The sequence below is a fragment of the Rhineura floridana genome, chromosome 9 (genome assembly GCF_030035675.1).
Source record: "Rhineura floridana isolate rRhiFlo1 chromosome 9, rRhiFlo1.hap2, whole genome shotgun sequence".
NCBI classification, from domain to species: Eukaryota; Metazoa; Chordata; class Lepidosauria; order Squamata; family Rhineuridae; genus Rhineura; species Rhineura floridana.
Genome location: NC_084488.1, coordinates 75,669,432 through 75,694,200, shown reverse-complemented (window position 1 = coordinate 75,694,200; position 24,769 = coordinate 75,669,432). Strand labels below are relative to the sequence as shown.

At 40.8% G+C, this 24,769-nt stretch overlaps 1 long non-coding RNA gene across 1 annotated transcript in view; it reads left to right on the top strand.

Annotated features, from left to right (window-relative positions):
* Positions 1 to 902: 902 nt before the first annotated feature.
* Positions 903 to 24,769, top strand: part of LOC133364354 (uncharacterized) — a 33,407-nt gene continuing 9,540 nt past the window's right edge. Inside the window, exons 1-2 of the long non-coding RNA XR_009757918.1 lie at positions 903 to 982; positions 23,846 to 23,881. This is a non-coding gene — a long non-coding RNA (uncharacterized LOC133364354). The remainder of the gene's footprint in view (positions 983 to 23,845; positions 23,882 to 24,769) is intronic.

Below are 24,769 nucleotides of genomic sequence, written 5' to 3'. Positions count from 1 at the left end.
TAAAAAGCAGGGGAATTGGGCAGCTATAGTGAATGCACCAGGGGAGCAGGAGACCTGACCTCCTCTCTGAGATATTGGACTGCCCTACAAATTGGTCAAAATGCAAACACAATTTGGGTTGGTCTTTCACAGTCCAATCCACTTGCTGTGTAGCTTGGAAGAATTTGGTAACATGTGCCTCTTGGTGGTTTTACCATTGCCTTATTCTGAGGCTGAGAGGCAGTGACTGGCCCAAGGTCACCCAGTCAGCTTCACGGCTGTGTGGGGATTCAAACCCTGGTCTCCCAGGTCATAGTCCAACACTGACCTGGGGGAGGGACAGGGAGGGGAGGGGCAGGGGAGGAGATTGGGTGGGTGGGCACTGGGCAGAAGAGAAGCCCCTTTCCTTTCCAAAAGGAAAACATTGTGAACGATATCATTGCTTTTCAGCATTTCCCCCACCTTTTTATTCTACAGCAGGCACATGTAGCTTCCCACCCAAATTTAAACCAAAGCTGTCCCTGACTACATCCACACCAGGCCTTTATTTCACTTTGGACAGTCATGGCTTCTCTCAAAGAATCCTGGGAAGTGTAGTTAGTGACTGGTGCTAAGAGTTGCTAGGAGATGCCCCGTTCCCCTCACAGACCTTCAATCAGAGTGGCTGACTGTTAAACCAGTCTGGCCACTGGAGCTCTGTCAGGAGAATAGCAGTCTCCTCTCAGCACCCTTCACAAACTACACTTCCCAGGATTCTCTGAGGAAAGCCATGATTGTCTCACATGAAATCAAAGTCGGGTGTGGGTGTGGTCCCCTGATTAGCCAAACCCAGCATCTGTGAGTCTGGCTTTTAGAACACAGACAGTTGGTTCTTACTGAGCATGCCTGACATCATAGGGTTCCAGCCAAAGAAGCAAGGCAGAGGAAGATGGTTGAGCTAATTAACCCTGACTGCACTCCTCGAAGGACTGAGACCACTTGTAGATTTTTTCACTCCTTAAAGGTTTGATTGTGCAAGTGAAGGATTGTGTAAAGGGTTAAGAAGCTACACAGTAAAATTCAAGTTTTCCTGCCTTGAGTTTAAAGTGTGGGGTGCAAACGAGTTTTGGGTGGAGGTTCCTAACCTTGATGACTGCTAATGGCTAAGTACTTGTATTGTGTTTGGCACTGGGGCTCTCAGTGCTTCAAGTATGGAACTTCTAGGCTCTTGAAATGGCCAAGTAGTGAGAATGTATTGAGTGAGTTGACTGAGTTAGAAACCAGATATAAAGGAAAGGCATTTGTATTTTCTGGAGTTCTCATGCTTCTTTGCATAACTGGCAAGAGTCACTCCTGAAGCTAATGGATAATATTTGCCCTGCTTCTCTAAGACCCCATTTAGTGCATGTTTCCCAGACAAAATGGAGCTTCTTAGAGTCAAGGCACTCATTGCAGAGACAGGGAATAAACTGTCCAAAGGGAATTGGGGTATCCTTTCTGCAATACTACTCCCTGTGATTAAAACTGGCTCCCCATCTTCCAGCCCTGGTCTTCTTTAAATCCTTTGGGTCTTTTTTAAAAAAAAGTCTTTCCACACTGGCCCCATTTCACCATTTTCCACTACCATTTCTTTTCTTCTGCTCCATCTTCATTGTCATTCTCTTATTGCTGGTGGAGACTATAGCTCAGTAGAATGACGTGTCCTTTGAATGAAGAAGATCCTAGTTTCACTCCCAGAGCCCAAGTTAAAAAGGACCAGGGAAACCTCTGCTGACATTCCCACTGTCAGTTAGAGTAGATAATACTGGGCTAGGTTAGTTTGATCCAGTGTAGGGCAGCTTCCTGCGTTCCTCTTCTCCACCAAATATAAAGTGTAAAGTCTCTGGGTGGACTCCATTCCTGGGCTCCATCTGGGAAGACAGGCAGGATGTAAATCTAATAATAAATAAATAAAGTCCCTAGCACCCTGTTGAAACTGAACAAATGTATTAAATAGTATTTGTCATGTTAAATAATCAGCTATAATTACTTTACACTCTTAGTGTACAGGATTTGCCAGAACAATATTGGATCAGACTCATAATATGCTTATTAAAATGTAAACATTCTCCAGCAAAGATATTAACATTATGAATGGAAAGAATTTACTACATTTACTGTAGTTAGTTGGGTGTTGGCGGGAAGAGCTGTGGGTGCTAATTTTATCTTAATGTATCTGAAATGTTTTGGATAAGCACCAGCAGCTACTATTAGCTGAAACCTTAATGCTCTGAGCATTTCTCACAGTCACACCCTCTTGAAAACATTAGCAAAGTACTTGGTGAAATCTTTGGAGTATGTGGGAACTTTCTCATTGCTGACATCAAAAGAAGGAAGACTTTCCCCTGTTAGCTGCCATGAGACCGTATTTAACAATATGGTTCTCTATCACTAATATAAAGTGAGACTTCTCAGCTAAGGCTGCAATTCAATACATGTCTACTCAGAAGTAAGCTCCATTAGTTCAATGGGACCTACTCCCAGGTAAGTGTGTATTGGATTGCAGCCTAAGCCAGTGTAAATTCACCTCTAACAGAAGATAAAGTGACTGTTGTTTTAATATTTTTGGTGCAATAATTATACGATGCTAAATTATTTGACAGTGCAATTTTTTTATGGGCAGCTGGTGTAAATGGCCATACCTTCATGCCCATTTACTGCAGCTGAGGTCCTCATATGGTATGTTACGCACATTAGGAGGGAAAAGATTTGCAATTCCATTCCCAAATTTTGCTGTTTATTTGAAAATGCCTTTTAAAAGTGTATGGTTTATAGCAGATATTTTCTCCCTCTTTGGCCCTTGATTCACAATTGCTATGCTAAGAATTCTTCGCTATATCCGTCAATCCTGTTGATACTCTAGTAAGGATACATCTATGCATCATGCATAGATATCCCCAAGCACTTCCCATGTGGTATGTCTGGTGCTTTAGCACTAAATCCAGAGTATGGGCATGCACTACCTGAGGAAGAAAAGAGAGATCCTGTTCACTAGTTTTGTGAAAAGACTAAGGGTGATAGTCAATGCTAGTCCTGCTCAGAGTAGACCCACTAAAGTTAATAGACATTACTGTCTTAGATTCATGAATTTCATTGGTCTACTTTGAGTAAAACTTAGTTGAATACAATCCTAATTCCAGAAGAGTTGCTGTGCTTTGTTGTAACTAAGACATCAACAGAATCCCATGGCACCTTTAGACTATTAAATTCAAGCAGCATTCCTTAAAAAGATTTTGTTTGTTGTTGTTATGTGCCTTCAAGTTGATTATGACTTATGGCAACCCTATGAATCAGTAATCTCCAAGAGCATCTGTCATGAGCCACCCTGTTCAGATCTTGTAAGTTCAGGTCTGTGGCTTCCTTTATGGAATCAATCCATCTCTTGTTCGGCCTTCCTCTTTTTCTACTTTCTGTTTTTCACAGCATTATTGTATTTTCTAGTGAATCATGTCTTCTCATGATGTGTCCAAAGTATGATAACCTCAGTTTCATCATTTTAGCTTCTAGTGACAGTTCTGGTTAAATTTGTTCTAACACCCAATTATTTGTCTTTTTCACAGTCCATAGTATGCGTAAAGCTCTCCTCCAACACGACATTTCAAATGAGTTGATTTTTCTCCTATCCTCTTTTTTCACTGTCCAACTTTCACATCCATAAACAGAGATCGGAAATACCATGGTCTGAAGGATCCTGACTTTGGTGTTCAGTGATACATCTTTTCATTTGATTAAAAAGATTAGAGGGAACATTACATCAGATATATAAAATGGTCTAGACCAGAGGTTCCAGGAACCATCAGTGGTCTGTGAGCTTCATTCAGGTTGTCCATAGTTTGGCTGTGGATGTGAGGTTGACAATGGGAGATGGCACATCTATCGTATTAAATATTCGTACTGATTTTTAATTGAATTTTTATTGTTTCTGTTATTTCTTATGTTGCATTTTATTGTATTATAATTTGAATTTTATGGAATTATGATTGCTCCAGAAGGCAGAAAAAATAATTAAGTGGTCTGCCAAGGCCATCAGCAATTTTCAAGTGGTCCATGGGAGAAAAGGTTTGGGAACCATTGGTATAGAAGGATAGATATATACATGGTTCAGATGGGAACTGAGTTTTACTCAGTAGATCAGAAAAACAAAGCAAGCACAGGAGATGACAATAGGCGTGTCTTTGAAATCCTATGCAGACTCAAGATAAATGGAAAATTTAGAGTCAAGAGTAGACCTGTTTCACTCCCACAACAATCAGATAATATAGTGTGCCCATAACTGGTGGCCTGTACTAGAGGTGTGCACTGGATTTGGATAAATCCTGAATTCTAAGCCAAATCAGGGTGCCTTGCAGGTATTTTGTCAGAGGCGAACCAGGATCTGCGAAGCTGAAGCAGGGAACCATGGAATCTTTTGTGGCACCTTGACAATCCAAACATTTTTTTTAAAGGTGCAGACAAGTCTCTGCTGAAAGTAAAAGTAGTATCACTAAGCTTACCATATCATCAGGGTGGGGTGATGGGGGAAGAGAGAGCAAAGATGTGTGGAAAGAGTGTGGAAAGGGCATGGAGAAAGAGCTCTGTTATGACTATAGGTCTAGCTTGTAATCAGGGGGGATTACACTCTCAAATCCCAGTGCTTTGGGGGAGGGACTGCTCACCGGTGCAGGGTATCACCAACATGTCACCCCGCTGCTGAAAGAATTGCACTGGCTGCCCATTAGCTATGGGGCTAAGTTTAAGGTTCTGGTTTTGGTGTACAAAGCCCTATACAGCTTGGGACCAGGATACCTGAAAGTCGCCTTACCTCTTATATACCCAGTCGATCACTACACTCTGCGAGTGAGGGCCTCCTGCAGATACCATCTTATCAGGAGGTCCATTCTGCACAACATAGGAAGCAGACCTTTAGTGTAGTGGCACCTACCCTTTAGAATTCCCTTCCCCTAAATATTAGATGCCATCTCTGTTATCTTTTCAGTGCCTAGTGAAGACCTTCCTCTTCAAACAAGCCTTTTAAGTAGAGACCTTATCCCAGTCTGTGTCTGTGTTGGAATTGCTATTTAAGATGTTTTAAAAGCTTTTTTTTAATGTTTTTATGATGTTTTGTTTTAATAAGTTGTTTTAATATATTTTAATGTCTGTGTTATGATAGTTTGTAGTGTTTGTAGTGTTTTTGTTTGCTGCCCTGGGTTGCTAGTGGGAGGAAGGGTGGGATATAAATTTAATAAGTAAATAAATAATAGAAATGCAATCATATTTATTGCTTAGGCATAATGCTGCCATAAAGCAACAATTTGTTTATGTGAGATAAAATATGGTGAAATGAGAGGTAGGTTTGATTTGGACAGAATAGTCATGATATTCAGAAAAGTTGAGAGTGTTACTGTGATGTCATTTCTAAATACCACTGGAGAGATGAATGCAGCTTTGAAGCTACATTTTGCTAGTGCTGATGTTGAGGAGAATCAACCTCTTTACATAGTAATACTTCCACAGAGTAGAAAGAAAATGCTCACTTAGCTGCCAGATGGCCTCATGGGCAAAAAGTATGTTCAGTAGTACTTGTTACCATTTAGGTCGGGTACTGAATCTCCATGTGCCCCTAAATTCCAAACATTTCAGAAAGAAATATGTATCTGACTCAAGTTCATTTGCCCTTGGGAGTCATTACCAGCCAGTTTGATATGTGCATTTTCGTGCTTAGGGAAAGAAAAAAATCAACACACTGCTCATGGGCCACATGTCACAGCATGGCTCACTCACAGAATTTAGAACATTTGCTCTTCACAGGGTCTTCTGCATTCTGATAAATGTACACCCTTAAACAATACCTCGGAGTTTTATCATTTACCACCAGACCTCAATTGCTCCTATTGTGAAGACAGTCTTCCAGGAAATATTCAAGGCCAAGGATCCTGACTCTTTTGTTTTTCTGGGCACAAAATATCTCTCAGACTTCCCTTTAACCGTTTATCTTCAATCTGTAATGTTATAGGGGTAGACACGTATAGTGGTTTATAGTGGACACACCAGTCTAGAACATTTATGACAAGAAATGTATTATTATTGATAAAAACACAGAGAGATTGAAAGGCATCAAAGATCTATTCTTCTTCTTAATTCTTATATTATGAATAATAAGAATAAGAATAGTATTATTCTTATAATAACAACAACAACAACAACAATAATAATATATCCCACCCTTCCTTCTGAAGAAGCCCAACGTAAGTTGTAGGGAAGAAAATAAAATATAAAAGTACTTTTAAAATGTCTGGATCTACATATATGGCACTCAGTTAATCTTAAAAGTTGCAACATTAGGATTAAAATCAATGTGCACTTACCCACAGCAGAAAATATGACAGACAGCAAATCCCCAAGAAATGCTGAAATTTGATATTTTCCACAGGGAAAAAAAAGGACTCTTTCCCCCAAACACGCACACACAGAGATTTAAGGAGTTTATTTGAGGTGTTGGTCTAGTCAGCTTCTGGGAGGGCTGAGCTAAATTAAACATTACTTTAAGATTAGCCAGTGTTAAGGGAAGACTCCCATGATCAAGTGAGTTGGGGAATGGTTGTAGCTCAGTGGTTGAGTATCTGCCTTACATGCAGAAGATTCCAGGTTCAATACCCAGCATTTCCAGGTAAAGTTGGGAGAGAATCATGGAGACCAACTGACAGTCTGCGTAGACAATATTGATACAGATGGACCAATGGATCTGATTCAGTATAAGGCAGATTCCTATGTTCCTTTGCAAGTACTTTCTTTGAAGTGAGAATGTACTTATGCTATGTATTAATAGCGGGCAGCAAGGAATTTAGCTTCAGTTACTGATGAGTAGGGATGGTGACGAAGTTTGTTAAAAGCAAATAAAAGAATTAGTTTGGATAGAGCTCACACACTTGCAGACAAAATGATTTGGCAGCTCCCCTACGAGTGCTCTAGATCAGGCTACAAATACCAATTTTTAAAAAACCTTTTTCATGCTGAAATTCTTGTCACTGTTCTCAAGCTTAGACTTACAACTCTGCTTGTCACCCTGTCATTGTTGTGGTTACTATCAAACCTGATGTGTTTAAATGTGTAATTGAACTTTCTGTGTTCCCCACTGCCCACTGTAATCTGGCTGCATGCTAAAGCTTTTCAATAGCTCTGTTGTTAAAGCTATAGGTCTATTTGTTTAGCAAATATGTCATTTTCCTGGGAATAACTTGCACTGAATTCAGCTTAGTTCTGAGGAAGCTGGTTTGGGACAGGAGAGCAGAGATCAATTATGACATTTTTGAAGTCTGCAGGTCAAAGCTTGACAACAGAGCTGGGATCACTAACAATATTTTTGCAACAATCCAAGCCATACTTGTTTCAGAGTGATCCAAGCCAGCATGACAAAAAATGGGAATCCTAAACAAGTGCAGACAAGCAGCAAGCCCCATCCCTACTGATGAGATTAAAAGTTAACTGCTATTTGACGAGCACCTCAAAAAAGGTATATCCAGAGCCAAGGAAAGGCTTGTTAATTGTTGTGAACACGACATTCTCAAGAATTGTTACTGAGCATTGCATTTTTAATATATATATAAAAATATTGTGTACACTACTTTTTAGTTTGCCCTTATGGTACCCAAGGACCAGTTTGGCATTTATAGCTGAATAATATTAAAAAGGATCAATAAAGAACTTTCCTACCATAGGTTTCAACTCTTCAAGGATAGCAGAAAAGGATCATCTGCCTCCCAGGCACTGTGTGAGAAGAATAATGTTTCTTATTGCTGCTGTAAGATCGCTGGCTATAGTTCAAGACTCTAGGCTCAATTGGTTTTCCCCTAAAATAAATAGTAAGCATTTGTTCATAAGAAGCTGTTCTTAGATGAAGCCAGATAACACCTCTGAATCTCTGTTACAGTACTTGGGATAATATTTCATAATGTTAGGTCTTGAGCCTGTATCGGCTCTAAACCAGTGGGATCTGAGAAAGGAGAATTCAGTGGATTTCCATCCCCTGTATAACTTTGGCTTTAGCCAAAGGTAGAAACTGCAGGGTAACCAGCCAGATGAACAAAGAAACATCCTGAGCAGCAATAAGCCATATGGTAAGTACTGAGCTATATTCCAGATCACTGTTCCTTGTCTTTGGCAGGCTTCACTGCACCCAAGATCCAATTCCCAGGACCTTATCCTGCTGACTTTACAGGAGCTAGGTCCAACAGGTTTAGCAATCTGGATGGCTTTGGCCATTGCAAGAAATACTGCCGAAAGGATGTGTCATAGTGTCTTATCACTTCATTTTCTGTGCTGACATTGAAATATCTGAAGGGGAGCCTATGCATGAGAAGCACAAGCATAACTTGTTCTACCGTATGTAAAAGTTGCTAAAGATGCCTATTGTTTTAGCAGAGAAGTTAGACTTGTGAAAGCAGATTTCACAGCAAACGTTGCACAAGCCTGCAGCACTCTAAGTTAATTCTCTGGCCCAGGGTTACTACACTCCAGGATACTATGGCTCTGTTTCTTTTTCCCAGTCCTTTGTTCAGGATGCGCTCTTTTTGCCTGGATTTCATTGTCAGCACTGGCACCAGGGCAACAGGATCCTGTTGGGTGTCTAGGTACCTAACACTCTATGTCCTCCAGAGTAGTCTTCAAGGAATGGAGAAGACTATGGGAAGGCCACATATGTTAAAGGTTACAATTCTTATTTATTTATTATTTGATTTATATCCCACCCTTCCTCCCAGCAGTAGCCCAGGGCAGCAAACAAAAGCACTAAAAACACTCTAAAGCATCATAAAAACAGACATTAAAATACATTAAAACAAAACAACTTTAAGAACATTTTTTAAAAAGCTTTGAATACTTTTTTTTTAAAAAAAGGTTAAAAAACATTGTTTTTTAAAAAGGGTTTAAAAGCATATTAAAATTCCAAACACAGAAGCAGACTGTTCATGTTAAACATTTTCCAACCACAGGTAGTTGCCACAATTATTCTCACCATAGGTAGATTAAACATCTGGTGACCCCTACAGTATCTTGTGATATGACAAGACATAGCAGTGTTTCCCTTTCCACATGACTCAGAGCAGCAGTGATGTTCCCTGGAACAGGTTCAGAGGAGGGCAACAAGGATGATCAGGGGACTGGAAACAAAGCCCTATGAGGAGAGACTGAAAGAACTGGGCATGTTTAGCCTGGAGAAGAGAAGACTGAGGGGAGATATGATAGCACTCTTCAAGTACATGAAAAGTTGTCACATAGAGGAGGGCCAGGATCTCTTCTCGATCATCCCCGAGTGCAGGACACGGAATAATGGGCTCAAGTTGCAGGAAGCCAGATTTCGACTGGACATCAGGAAAAACTTCCTGTTAGAGCCATACAACAATGGAACCAATTACCTAGAGAGGTAGTGGGCTGTTTGACACTGGAGGCATTCAAGAGGCAGCTGGACAGCCATCTGTCGGGAATGCTTTGATTTGGATTCCTGCATTGGGCAGGGGGTTGGACTTGATGGCCTTATATGACCCTTCCGACTCTACTATTCTATGATTCTAGTCCATATATTTCATTGGGACTACTCTCAGCAGAACTTCAGAGGCAGCATGTTGCTGAGAATTACAGTTAGGGAGAGTGTTGCTGCACTCAACTCTTGCTTGTGGGCTTCCAATAGGCATTGGATTGACCACTGCGAGATCATTATGCTGGAATAGTTGGGCCATTGGCCTGATTCAGCAGGCTGCTTTTATGTTCTTAACTTAGTTGGGTGAAACTGTCTGTTTGGAGAGGGGGAAGATCTACATTCCAGCCAGATTAAAGTTTCTCTTTTTCTCAAGGAAGGTTGTTTGTTCCAGAAAAATCTTGACATGCACAAATATATCTAAGTGCCCTGTAAAACCCCATTCATAGTTTCCCAGTTCACCTTGATTCTCATGCTCTGCTTGATATATTTTTTGTAGAGGCAGGATGAAACGAACGTTTTTCATCTATTCACTTTTAATAGTAAAGGTAATTTTCTCAGGTGGTCACCAAGTAGCTGCAATTACAGTTTCTTGTGCTGGAGAAATTTTTCTAAGACACTAATGGCAAAAGACATGGGAAGAGCAATAGAAACTCAGCATGCTTTTCAAACCAGCTGCTTGGTACACTGTAGCAGACTCAGAAGTGTGAAGTCTGTGCCATTTTTTTCCGTTGTGCAATCTAAAACTGCTGACTGGGGGTATAGAAAAAATGTAAAAGACTTTCAACCTGTGGACACTGAGATGACAACCATTTTTATCAGAAAAAAATGAAAAGGAAAAGAAGAAGAAGTACTAGTATGCCACTTATGGGTAAGAAGCCATGCTGTGAGAGAAATTCCAGTAAGAACATCATTATACAGCAAAGCACTCAACATGCCGATTTGGGAATCCACAGTGGTGGAAGATTTTGTAATTATTTGAAACTGGATTTTTGAAGAAAACCTGATTCTCTTCCTAATTCTATCTTAGAAAGCAAGTAGTACCTATAAAAAGTAGCATGCATGCATGGAGGGTAATCAAATAATTAAAATTAATAACTCACAGCTAGAATAGTCCCCTGACCACACTTTAAAAACCATCTTTCCCCTTCCCAATCCTTTGCTTGAGCTTTCCTTTAGAGTTTTTAAAGAAGAGTTTTTTAAAAAATCTGAAAAAGAAACCACTTACCAAACTGGCAAAATCTGAAGCTTCTTCCCCACCCACTCCCTTTTTAGGCAAAATAAAACCAAAATTGCTTTTGAGGCAGGCGAGGGGTAACTAGTGATGGAGAAGGATCACTAGTAATAGGAGGATCATGGGATTTGTAATTTCCCCATTGGCTTTTACTGGCTAGGGTTATATATTTTTGAAAGGGTTTATCTTTGTTGCAGAGCCAGTGTGGTGTAGTGGTTAAGGTGTTGGACTACGACCTGGGAGACCAGGGTTTGAATCCCCACATAGCCATGAAACTCACTGGGTGACCTTGGGCCAGTCACTGCCTCTCAGCCTCATGAAAACCCTATTTGTAGGGTCGCCATAAGTCAGAATTGACTTGAAGGCAGTACATACATATATCTTTGTTGCATCATGCCCAAATAGATACTTTGCATGGTTTTTTGTTGTAAGCTGGACCTAACTTACAAAGTAGATTCAGAGCACAAACCAAGCATAGCCTTCTGGTAGGAACCCACTTTGAATCATGAACATCTGCACTCTCAACTGCCTGCCACATTTCCTATAGGGTAGGATATTTACCATGAGGCTACCACATCTATGGTCACAAACCAGCCATGATAGCTATGTTCCATTATGCCTCTGTATACCAATTTCTGGAAATGACAAATGAGGATAGTGTTATTGCACTCACTCAGGTCCTGCTTGCAGGCTTCCCAACCATGGCATCTGGTTGGCTACTGTGAGAACAGAATGCTAGACTAGATGGTCCTTTGGCCTGATCTGGCAGGGCTCTTCTTATGTTCTTAAATGAAGTAACAGTCTAGGGCAGAGTGATCAACAAAATTCAAACAGCTCAGAGCTATCTAGCTAACAAGATTCTCCGTAAAGACAGAAAAGTTATTGATCGAGAACAGTGTGAGCTCACTAGATTTGGATGCTCATACATCCTTCCGGTTTCATTTCATCTAGCTCTAGTTTAATTCTCGAAACTGAATGAAAATGTCTGTTGCAGGCAAATGCTAAGATTATTAACCCATAAATGACTTCATCTGTGTTCAGCGGGGTTTACTTTCTAGTAAAAGTGGTTAGGATCACAGCCAAGCAACACAATCCTATGCATGATTACTGAGACATTAAAACCCATCTTATGCGATGGAGCTTACTCCCAGGTAAGTATGTATAAGTCTGTGTTCAGATTCAGTGAGCCTTAGGACTTTAGGAAAGACAGGAAGACCTCTAATTTTTTTTCAAGCTTTTATAGTGAAATAGAGCAGGAAACAAAGTATTCCATGAACAGTCATAGTAGTGGGTAAAGTTTGTATGAATACTGTTCATTAAAAAGAAACTTATAGTACATTCCCATGCCTGTTCCACTGAAGGAAGACAATGGAGATTACTTCAAAGCACCTGTGCATAGAATTGCACTTTCAGTACTGGCCACCATTTTTTGTTATGTAGAAGTTACATGTTTGAGAACAGAATGGTATTTCCTGTGCGCATAATTCATCCTTCTTGCCACACTGCACTGCTTCTGGGAGGAAAGGCAGGATATAAATTTAATAAGTAAGTAAATAAATAAATTGCAGTAGGAAAGACTACTTTATACAACCACTCATTGGCTACCACTTTGATATGGTGTAGCTCTTCATTTCCCCCCGCTTTAGGGGTTAATTTGTTCATCAAAACTTTTATGTCTCCTGACTGGAGGGAGGGTTTTGATAGTGCTTACCTGACTTGTCCATATGCTATTCTGGTCAATAAAATCCCATTAAATACCGCTGGCTTTACTTAAGAGTAAATAACTCTCAAACCATGGAAGTGAGACTTGGGAGCCTGTTTGATAGAAACAAGTTCACAGGAGTTAATATAGATTCAGATGTATGGTTAGAAAGTAAATAAAAAAGCTCCCCGAGTGGTGCTGATTAATAACTAATATTGACTGGGATGCTTACTTATTGTGGACTCTTTTCATAGACAGTGTGATTTATTATTATTATTATTATTTACATAATAAATATGTATGCATGGAAAATATCCAAATGCAAGCACAGATTGCTTAGATTGATTTCCATTGCCCTGCCCACTTCAGAGATCTGTAGCTCAAGAATACAAATTGCACAACATCACCAAAGTTTTTATCCCTGGGGCAGGATTAACTGAATGTCATTCTTTGCCATTCACTCATACGTTAACAAAACGTTGTGCCCAAAATGTTGTTTTTCACCTCCCATTCCTCAATGAAAAATTTAAATGTATATCTATAAAATTAGAAGCACACTGCTTCCATATGACTTGAATTTTATCAGTGTAGTGCCCTTGTTTCTGCTTTTTGATCAGTCAATCATATTCTGTTTTTTTTAAAAAAAAATAGCAGCACTAACTTATGCTATTGAATTACTTTGTACTGTTAGAGGCAGTATTTCACAGAGAAATGTAATGAGATGAACCTCGTGTGTGAAACCCTACTGGGAGGAAGGGCAGGATATAAATCAAATAATAAATAAATAAATATGACCCCAGAAGATCTCATTTATCAGCACAACACCAATTGTTTCTTTTGAGGTACAGTAGATATGAGCCTTTAGGGCTGCCACCCTACTATTACACCTAGGCGTAATTCCCATTGAACTCAATGACACTTCTAATTAGACATGCACAAAAGTGCACTATAGGTGTCTCCATATCAGGGCCGGCACCAGAAGGCAGCCAGGTTGGGCCAAAGCCAAGGACCACTGCATCCAAGAGGGGCCCAAGAAGGGTCCCTTCTTAGGATGGGAGGGTAGCGCTTACATTCTGAGATCCACAGCAGCATCAGGTCTCAAGCCTAACGTGGAGAGGGAGCTCCCAGGCACAACCCCCAATACAGACAGTGTGGGCTTCAACAAGCCCTCACACATGCCTCACCTATCTCTCCCGTCCCAGACAATGCCATGCAAGCTGCGTGTGCATGACTTCCATCAACTAAGGTGGCAGTGGGGTCTTCCCTTAGGGACTGACGCCACTGCTGCCATTTTGGCTGATGGCAGGCATGTGCATGCAGTGCACATGGCATTCATGTGACATGACACAAGATGAGGTAGGTGGGACATGCAGGCAGGTGCCATGGGTCCAGGGCAGGCTGGTGCTCAAGGGTCCAGTTATGCCTGGTGCTGCCCTGCTCCTTATGCTATTGTGTGTCTCCCACACACACACCGCCACCCACTTCACTGCTGCTCCAATTTGGCTCTCAGAGTTAAGTCTGAAAGAAGACCTCAGTGATACTGCACAAGCTTTGGTTACAGAAGGTCCCAGGTTTAATCCCTGGCACCACCAGTTAAGAGGATCTCAGGTATCAGGGCTGAGATAGACATTTGCAAGCCACCTTCAGTGAGAGGGTGGTATCAAGCATACACAGAGAAGAACCTCTGAAATGAACGGACATAGGAGCATTGATTCAACGGTCTACTCTGAATAAAACTTGGCTGGGTACAAACCAAAGTAGACAGTACAAGGGTAAATGGATCAATAGTTTGCTCGGGTCTGGCATTAGCCCAAGGCATCATTGGACAGCTGCCTGTGGTCCACCAGAACCTATCCTCAATGCATGTTCAGGGCCATCTGATCAGCATCAAGCAGTAAGCTGCTGTGCTAATTAGTACTATGCCCTGATTCAGCATTGTTTCAACTTAGAGATAAACTGTGTGAAATATAAATGGTGCTTGGTGACCAGCACTGATCAAAGCACTCTTGCTGCCCACTGATGTAGAAGCAAGCCCTTCAGAATTGCCAAGATCCCCCTCAAACCTGAAACATGGCTCTACGTTCAGTTAGGAAGCAGATATATTATGGAACAGACAGAAAATGTGTGGCCCTTAAATGCGCATCAGCCCCAGCCACCATGACAAATGGTCAGGGCTGATAGAAACTGTAGTCCAACAACAGCTGGGGATAGGTCGCAGGTTCTGTTATACCTTGATTGAGTCTGTGTCCCGTCTGCAGAACCAGTGTTTAATTTTCTGGTGTGTCTAGCTGTGATGCAATTTGCAATGCCAGGCTCAGACAAGATAATGAGGAGGGGAGGAGAGAACTCACTGTAATTTTTTCTTTAATGTCTCTACAGTAGTATTACAGTGCTATTAGTAGTAGTAAGTTGCCTTTGATAGTATACAATATTGTATAATATAATGTATTAACCAGACATAAAAACATAAAACCAATACCTATCATAAAACAATCCAGTAGCAGAATACACATGCATATGCGCACACACTGAAGTTGCTGCTACTGAGTGGTAAAACCTAAACTCTGATAATACAAATTCCACATCCTTTGCTCTGTCTCCTTGTGATCTCTAAAGATTATCCATTGCATTGGACACTTAAAGAGCTTAAGGATGTTCCTAGAGTTAACAGGAAACTTTTGCAAAGTGTAATAAAAGGATACCAATGGTGTCAGTTAGCTATTCTGGCTTCCTGTGTTGCCAAGGCTTTGCAAGCTAACAGTTCATGGTCTGAGGAACAGATTCTATATTGTGATACTGACGTGATGAATAGACTTCAGGAGGCACATTTGATGGAGCTAGCTGAGGTTGTGATTGGGAGATATACAGCAAGCAGATAACTTTTTTTTGAAAAATATTTTTATTGAATAATTTTCATATAACAATTAACTTAAGACAACCCCCATCATACCCAACACCAAAACTCCACAGTGTGTAAAGCAAATGCAATTCCCAATGATTACAGTAAGAGACCAAAAACAAGTATAAGCACTAAGTCAACCCATTAACCAGAATCTCTGTGGAATTACGTCTGAACAAAAAGATTTTTGTGACATAGTGGCAATAACTTTTTTTAAAGAAAAGGAACACTTAAAAACACTTTCATAATTAGATAATTGACATATATCCTCACTCTCCTCTTCTTCTGTCAGGATGTGGGTTCAGTTAGCATAATCATCCTCAAGTATCTAATAAAGCGGATTAGACTTCCATAATTGTTTTAAGATGGACTCATTACCCTCTGTCAATGTCCTGGGTTTCCTATGGAACAGCAGGCATATGTTTACAGTTGACATAGTTTCTCACTGGTGCCTTCTTTCAATATATCATTGACAAAGGTCAGTCTATACTGGAAAGAATCTTAAGGAGAAAAAAAAACCTAGGAAGAGGGATGAGTACAATACAGGATACTTGACTTGGAATGAACCTTTCTAAAATAATGTCATTTTGTCTGAAAAGTGCTAGAAATAACACAGTAATTCTGATGGTGAACAACATAAAAAAACCGTGAGCTGTCTCCACCTAGAAGCTGATTTATTATCTATCTTCAATTAATTTGCCTCTTTTTGTACAATCAAATACTGTTCAGACTTGATACAAATTTGAAGCTGTAAGTTGCAGTACAGAATTCAGGGGGCCCCCATCACAATCTATCTGATCCCCCCCCCCACTGACAGTGCCTTTTGTTGCTGCTGGATATCCACCTACCCACACCTTCACTCTCTTTCTTTCATGGTGGTAGTGCTTCTACCATTCTCCTCTTTCTTGCAGCTTCATTATTATGTTCCATTCCTACTGCCTCACCCTTACTTAATCATTTTCTTCAGTAGCAATAACAATATATTCCAACTGCTGGTGGCTTCTCTGTTGCCACCTCAGCACTTCCTGATATAACTGGCCATAAAGGTGCCCTTCTCCAGAGCCAGGCATTGTGCGTGAGGTGGCCATGAGAATACAGTTGCAGTGGTAGAAAGGCTTTTTCAATTTATATATATCCAGGGTCTCATCCTTGTCACTCCAAACGCTGTATCACCTGTGTGTACCTCAGGGAGACAGCCACTTTTACAAACACTAGGACAGGCAGGACATATTACATCAAACAGAACATCACCTGCAGGTCCTGCAATATAGTTTACATCATCGAGTGCAAAAGACCAGGATGTCATACGTAGGAAAGACCACAACTGACCTACGCACGCGCTTCAGGAACCACAAGTCGGCAATTTTGACAAAAAAAGTGGAGCAATCAGTTGCAAAGCATTTTAACATCGAGGGTCACAGCTTGTTGGACTTTTCCATTACAGCGATAGAGATGCCAGCAGGTCCAGCAGCATTGACCAAAAGGGAGAACTTTTGGATATATTATCTGGAGACATTGGCCCCACATGGCCTGAACCTGGAGGACAGTACCACCACTACTTAGCTTCTGCAAATGAAGCCCCTCTGAGCATTCCATCCTCAAAGCTCTATAACTGCCACCTTGGTAACAGCGTTTGTATGTTGGCAGCTGATGAAGGCGGAAGCTGAAACGTTTTGTTAATATAATAAAAACCTCTGTTTGGTTAATCACAATTATGTTCATATTTATATATATATATAAATGTAAGCCCTCACACCATCATGATGTCACAGCATGACAACGGGGAGGGTGAGCCAGTGAGTGACATGGCAGCTGAAGCAGCAGCCGCAGCCTGGACAGAAGGCCAGGCAATTTCCTAACAGCCATACACTCCATAAACAATAACTTGAGCGCAATGAGTCTAAGTCATAAGAGTGCTAAATCACAAGAGATTTTATGTATTCTCTCCATATCAAACTTTTTCTTCTCCTCATTTCTCATTTCTGCATTGTGATATCAGATCTCCCCGAAGGGACATCTGGGATCTTGGTGAGTGAAAATTGTCATAGCATATTATATGAAAGGAAACCAGATCTCTAAAAGCTAATTTTCTTCTACAACTACCTAGTTAGCCTACTATGATTCATTAACCTCTCTGATAATGCCAACTGCCATATTCTGACAAAACTCCAATATAAAAATTGAGTGATAGTTCTCTCTATCAAAAAAACAACAACACCCACATATGGTGTCATTGTTAAGATTAGTTTTATAAAAACTTTCTTCAATCACTACTAACCTTTTTCAACTACAGAAGCATCACAGGAACTAAATATATACATTTGCTAACTGTGATGTTTTCCGTTTCAAAAGCAATGAACACCAAGAAGCTCTAGTAATGTCAACAGGAGCCACACTTTTGAAAAATATGGCTAATATATAGTTTCTAATGCCTGCAGTTTTCAAATATGTACAAGCTTATATATGCCTGTCATTTTTCAAAAGCCTCAATGACTGCTTGGCACCATCTTCTAGATCTGGTGCAGAGAATGCAACATGTGAAATGTACAAAAGCATAAACTGCTCTAGAGCTTCTATAGATTGCCGTCTACAGACACAGATTAAAACCTCTACAGTAGACACAGACACCACAAACGTGAGGGCAACACTCTTTTCAGGCCTACTTTGTAAGCAAAAGTTTGCCAATTTCACGAGGACTTGAAGCCCGGTGCTCCATTTACAATTTGTAAAGGATGGATTACACATTTTAAAATGACACTCCAAAATAAGACACCATGTTTTGTTCTAATGAGTTCATTGATACTTTAGACTAAAGCTTCTCTATGAGAAAAGCACATTTGATAGAAAGCAAATTAAAAGTATGGAAGAAGGCAATCTATAGTTGAAACAACTGTGTTCTGATGTTTCTGGTCTCATTTTCTTTCTGCTGTTTAGCAAAAGGAGAATCTGACAGATTTAACACATTTTGAAATAATAAACTAAAAAGTAACATATGATCCATTAAAATCTCGTTTGTAGAATGATGATGCAAGGGTGTTAGACAATGAAACCAATGGCTATACTGTGAAAATTCACCTACCCATGCAAGACACAAAGAAGTTGATGCTTGGAATTTGGTGGACCTACTAATTGAAAGATTAGAATCTATTTCCGTGGTTCTTAATAAGATTGCTTGAATATTGGCCACTGCACAAGGTGCTGCTTCACAATATAAAGAGGAATTAAAGCAAACTGCTGTGGTATGAACTACAATTTAATTGTATATATATAAAAAAGTCTCTTCCTCAACCCATACATCCTCCTCCTCAACCCACACATTTTCCATAGAAAGATATATCAGCCCTGTCTGTTTATTAGAAGAATGGTCATAGCAGTGGTAGAGCATCTGTTTGCATGCAGAAGGTCACTGTATCAATCCAGCATTCCCAGGTAGAGCTAGGAGAGAACCCTGTCTGAAATCCTGGAGAGCCTCTGACAGTCAGTGTAGACAATACTGAGCTAGATGGTCCAATGGTCTCTCTTGGTGTCAGGCAGCTTCCTATATTCCTATATTTTCCCACTGGCCAGAATGGAGTCACTTAGGGATACCAGGTCTATAGAGCCTACTAAGAGGTTAATCCTGCCTCCCTTGATCACTATACTTCTAGATCTCCTCGTTCCTCATGAGCCTGCCCTATGGCAAATGAAAAACTGAGGCAAAACTCTCCTGAGAAATATAGCAAGACAGTTTGTGGGCTTTCTGCATTATTGCTTTTGAATGAAGAGCTGTGCTCCTTTGCCTTCTTATATGCTAAACATTTAGAGGTTGGTAGTTTGCCAGCCATTGGAACCAATGGAAAATACACAAGAATGAATGTTCTGTGAATTAGGAAGAATTGGGAGAGAAATTCATTACATTCACACCTATATCACATTTCCTGAACCAATATTGTGAACCAATATAGTGAACCAAAACTCAGCTCTTCTTCTAAATTTGAACTTTGGTGTATTGTGTATATTTGTGAATACAGTGTACAAAATGCATTATGCTTGCAAAAATTCATATATTAGCAAACACAGATGCAAAAATGTGCATATTGTTATGGGTTTGGGGGTTGAGATAGATGATTTCTATGAGTCCCGTCCAGCCTCTGATTTGGAACCCTGCACCTGGAAGTGGGTTCTGCAGCGGAGAAACCTGCTCCTGGTCAGATGAGTCTCTTTTGTTAATCTAATAGAGTGGCCAAGTGGGCTAATGAGTCTATCAATTGCTCATTAACTGGCGAATGGGCCAAGGAGATCCTATTGTTAGAAACTCTTCTGGGGCCAGAAAGGGTGTCTTGTGTTTTTAGTGGAGTCTGAGGAAAGGCTAGGAACTGGGATGCAGGAGAGGCTGGCTTCCTGCACCATGGCTTTAGGATGCCTCCTGTAAGCCTGATGGGAAATCAAGATCTATTGGACTGCTAATGATTTGAACCCCTCCATCTTAAGCTCAGGTTGGAATGTGTGTACATAAAAACCATATTTCCTAAGACACCAGTCTTTCCAAGGAAACCAAATCCTGGGCAAGTGCAGGGACCCCTGGAGAACTCTCACTGCTTGGAGATTGGGGTGGTGTGCAACAATATTAAGGGAAATATGCATTCAAACAAGTAAATATTTTTGTGTACTTTGGGGGGAAGGGGACTCACAAACTAGTAAAGAAATGAGGCAAATATCACATGAGGCTGGAAAAATCAGAAACTGAGAGCAAAGGTGCACCTAGGGCCAAAAAAAGGATTGATTATGTAGGTTCCCACAGATGATGTAGGTTCCCAGAGTGCTCTGCACACATCATGGTACCCCCAAATGACCTCAAAGATGCCTCAATGATGCCTTGGCAAAGCAACAGCAGCGGCACAGAAGGAACAGATAACTGCATCAGCAGCCAAGATGCTTGCTCCTCATCATGTTCATTTTAAAAACTGGTATCCCCAGGGTGAGAGTGGCAGTGAGCTCTGCCAATCCGACACCCTTGGGGTCACAAGGCGAATGAGAACAGGGAGAGGGGAAGGCTTCAGTTTCCCCTTGGTACTCCATCACTCACATTGGCCATGTGACCCTAAAGCTAGTGTCTCATTGGTAGAGTTCATTGCCACTCTCACTCTGGGGTTAACAATTTTTAAAATGAACTGGGGTGGGCAGCTGGAAATTCAGAGGAAATGGCTGGTACAGCACTTTTCTTTACAGTATGCACCAGCCAGCAGCCTTGCCTCATCTTCCAGCTTCCCTATTTGCCACTCACTGTTGTGACCTAAGTTGGGAGGGGAGGTTTTGAGACACCAGACTCTGACATGGAAGATTGGGAAGATGAGCTGGAGGAGGGGACTAGCAGCAGGGGCATTCCACAGAGTGCACAGATCCCAGTCACTGACTCGACTCCCACAGATTCTGCCCCCCCCCTCTGAAGTGCAACCAGAGATATACGAGACTGCCCCACTGGAGACTGCTCTGTTAGACTCACCCACAGGGCCTTCACATGTGTCAAAGGTGCTGCCTGCTTTGCCTGACATTTCCAAGCCAGATGCCCCACAGCTCCCCACGGTTGAGCAAGTTGACCACCCACAACTCTCAGAGGGGGAAGCTGAGAGCCAGCTCCCTTCACCCCATGCACAACGATGGCTGAAGCAGGAGATTCAGACGTTGAGGAGGAGCCAACAGTTGACTCAGGGGAGGGGTTCGTCGCTGAGTGAGCACTGGAGTGCTACGAAGTGATCCTTAGTCAGAGTTAGCCAGGGCAAAAATTCCTAGAAAGCTAAGTTAGGTTAATACGGTGCACTGCTTTTGATGTAACTGTAACTTTACTTTTAAAAAATCACAGCCACGTCTGAGACTGGATCTCTCGACTTCGGACAGGACACTCACCGAGCAAGCTAGTGAAGGAATAGTTTGACCACCACAGAGAATAACAAATAATAACAGTAGTTTGTTTGTTTAATAAAAGCCACTATGAAATGTGTTTGATGGGGGAAGGCTCCTGTCTGATCAGATGAAAGTTGGTTTAACTGTCACTGGGGAATCTTAACCAACAGCTGAGAAGGAGTTGGAGATATAACTCTTAGTATCCAAATGAAGGGCAGAAAGCAGGCATATTCTGATTGGTAGGTGCAAGTTTGGAATTCTTAGTTAGGCAGTGTGATTGGCTGAGTCTAAGCTAGAGGGACCGGAAGAAGTCAATATATGGCTGGGTTGCTAGTCTGTCAGGATCAGTCCACGTTGGTTGGTGTTCATGGTAGACAGCCAACCACACCAGCAGAAGGGGATCAAGGGCAAAGACAGAAGACTTGAGAGGAAGGCGGAGTGGCTTAGTGGCTAAAGACTTGCTGGGGTAGCTGACTCTCTTGTGGGCTTGGGCTGACAAGATGAGGAAGAACCTGTCTACAGCACTGAGGGAGGAGAAGTGAGAGGCAGTTTGGAATGCTAGGCTGTGGTGTCTAGTTAGGGAGCTAAAGGAAGATTCCAGGGCAGTATAGCAGAAAGAGATCTGTGCTTTCTTAGGTTAGTAAGAGATGCAGCAGAGGCTTCAGCAAAAGTCCTCAGTTATAGTGTTGGTGAGGTATAACAGGGGTGGAGTAAGTACAAGGGCAATCTGGCAAAAGTGTTTAATAGGGCAACTAATGGCTTCCTCTGTCTTGGTTTACTAATTTAATAGTAGTTTAAAATAAGCTGTTGGTATGTAAAGTGACAGTAACAAGTTAACAAAGTGTGTACCCATTTAAAGAGACAGAACTATATTAAAGTAACTACATAAGCTTGTGCACTACATACTCTTGTAGTAAATAAACATTAATATCTTTGTTAAATATAGTTATATCTGACTGGCATTGTACCACACCTATATCATGCAGTTACAAGGGTTATTGCTAAATTAAGGGTTTAAAGGGTATAAGTGATATTAAATGGTGGCAGTAGTATGCGTTTGGCAAACCATTGGAGTGGAAGTTGGGTTTTATTAACAGAATAAGTACAGAAATACCCACCCCTTCAGAGCGCCAAACAGATTGTGCCAAGTCTAACACCAGTTAAAGATCATTAATTTCAACTGAACATTTAACAGGAAACTGCATGGAGAATAAAGATGTTTGGGGTTTTTTGGAGTAGTGGCATTACTTAGCAAATATTTAAATAACTCACTGTATCTCCACATCTCTGTGTAACAAATTGTGATAGGCATTAAGGGCATATCATTTTACGTTTGCTGGAAATCATTTATAGGACATTCACATTTTAAAAATCAAAAACATGGAACATGGTGATAAACACTAGGGTAAAATAAGATCTACCCCCTTCCCCAATCAAAGCAATATATAGTGTTTTTTAAAAAAATGAAATACAAGTACCAACAATGATGCTCAACTGCAGTTGTACTTCCAACAAAACATCTCAGGGTGTGATTTACAATTAGCAACATCTTGAAAATGAGCTTTCTTTTTATATTTAAAACTGCAGCCACTCAATCCATCAAGTCTTAAAACCTTGCTTTTGATTAATTGCATTCTCTTATGCCATTTCTCTCAAGAAGGCTTCATAAAATCAAGGCTATATTATTCAAAGCATTCTTCAAATGAGATGCATCCCCAGCTAGCCAATTCAATCACTACAGAGCTCACAAACAGTAGGCGGCTTGTGTTTTTGCAAATTTAGGATTCATTACGGAGGCATTAGGATATAATTTACTATGGCTTGGGCATGCTATTCCACCTTCATATTGGAATTCTGCTGTCTCACTCTGTGGACTATCTGAGGGGATCTGGAGGTGTTGTGAACTAAGCACAGCACACTGAAGAGAAAGAAGCTGTTTCATAGCAAATCACTCAAATTGATTAATAAGCTGCACTGATTGATTCCAGAGTAGTGATGTCCAGTTGTCCTCCGATGAGAAGATTAAGGTTTCTGAAAACAAAGTACAAGGCGAGAAGAAGTCTCTACAGGCCTCAATCAGTGTTTCTGGTAGAATCTGGTTTTTTTCCACATGGAGAAGCAACGTTTAAAATACTAAGGTAACATCTGCATATCATGAACACCAGAGATGGAAACAGCAGTTATAAGATGGATCAAATCTGAACACTATTTTGAACAGGTGATTTGTATTATTCTTTTGAGTTGTAGAAATGTATGCCAACATTACAAATGCAACACTTGAAAGGAAAATCCAGTTTTAAAAATGAACTTCTGACCTGAGTAAACATCAGAACTAAAGCCTTTCTTTTATTAAAAATGGCAGACTTCTGTAGTACATAAGAGCATCTGTGCTTTAAAATATTACAGAATATTAAAAGTTTTTTAAAATGCTACTATCTTTGTAGAAAACAGAACAGCTTTAGTACATAGCTAGGTAGGAGTTTTTGCTGCTGAAAATGTTCATAATCTTACTTCTACTGCCCTAAGTGAATTACTAAACTATGCTGTGGGAACAAATATCACTTTCAAATGAAAAGCACAAATGCTTGATATTTGGACACATAAATGACACATTTAATATCTATTAAACCTTGATAAATTATTGGTTCAAAGAATATTCAGTGTCATTCTCCATTTTCTTTGCAGGTCTTATCTGAGATCAAGGAGGATTGGAAATTCAAGGTAAAACTTCAAGTTCTCCTTTCTCTACGAAGAAATGGTTTGAGGTATAATGGCTAACACAGTACTAAATATTTTAGGGAACTATTTTGCTTGCAGGACTGTTGTAGGCACTCTTGATCTCTTGTACTGGATCAATCCAACTGCAAGGATCTTTCCATTTCAAGGACTTTAGAGCATCTTTATATTTGCTCTTATCATAAGAACGTAAGAACATAAGAAGAACCTGCTGGATCAGGCCAGTGGCCCATCTAGTCCAGCATCCTGTTCTCACAGAGGCCAACCAGGTGCCTGGGGGAAGCCCGCAAGCAGGACCTGAGTGCAAGTAATAATAATAATACATTTAATTTCTTCGTCGCCTATCTGGCTGATGGCCACTCTAGGCGACTTACAAATTTGTTAGAATACAATTGATAAAATATAATAATACAATATAAAAACAATACATCTGCAGCAACAATATTAAAACTGGGCAGGAGGCATTACAGTTATAATAATTAACCCTCCCCGGATACCCCGAAGGCCTGCTGAAAGAGCCAGGTCTTTAAGGCTTTCCGAAACACATTTAGGGAAGAGGCCTGCCGGAGATCTTGTGGGAGGGAGTTCCAAAGAGTGGGGGCCGCCACTGAGAATGCCCTCTCTCTAGTACCCGCCAATCTGGCTGTTTTTGTTGGCGGGATTGAGAGAAGACCCTGTGTGGCCGTTCTTGTCGGGTGGCATAATTGGTGGCGTTGAAGGCGCTCCATGAGATAAACTGGGCCGAAACCGTGTAGAGATTTAAAGGTCAATACCAACACCTTGAATTGGGCTCGGAAAACAACTGGTAGCCAGTGTAGGTCGAACAACACTGGTGTGATGTGATCTCGGCGGCGACTATTCATAAGTAGTCGA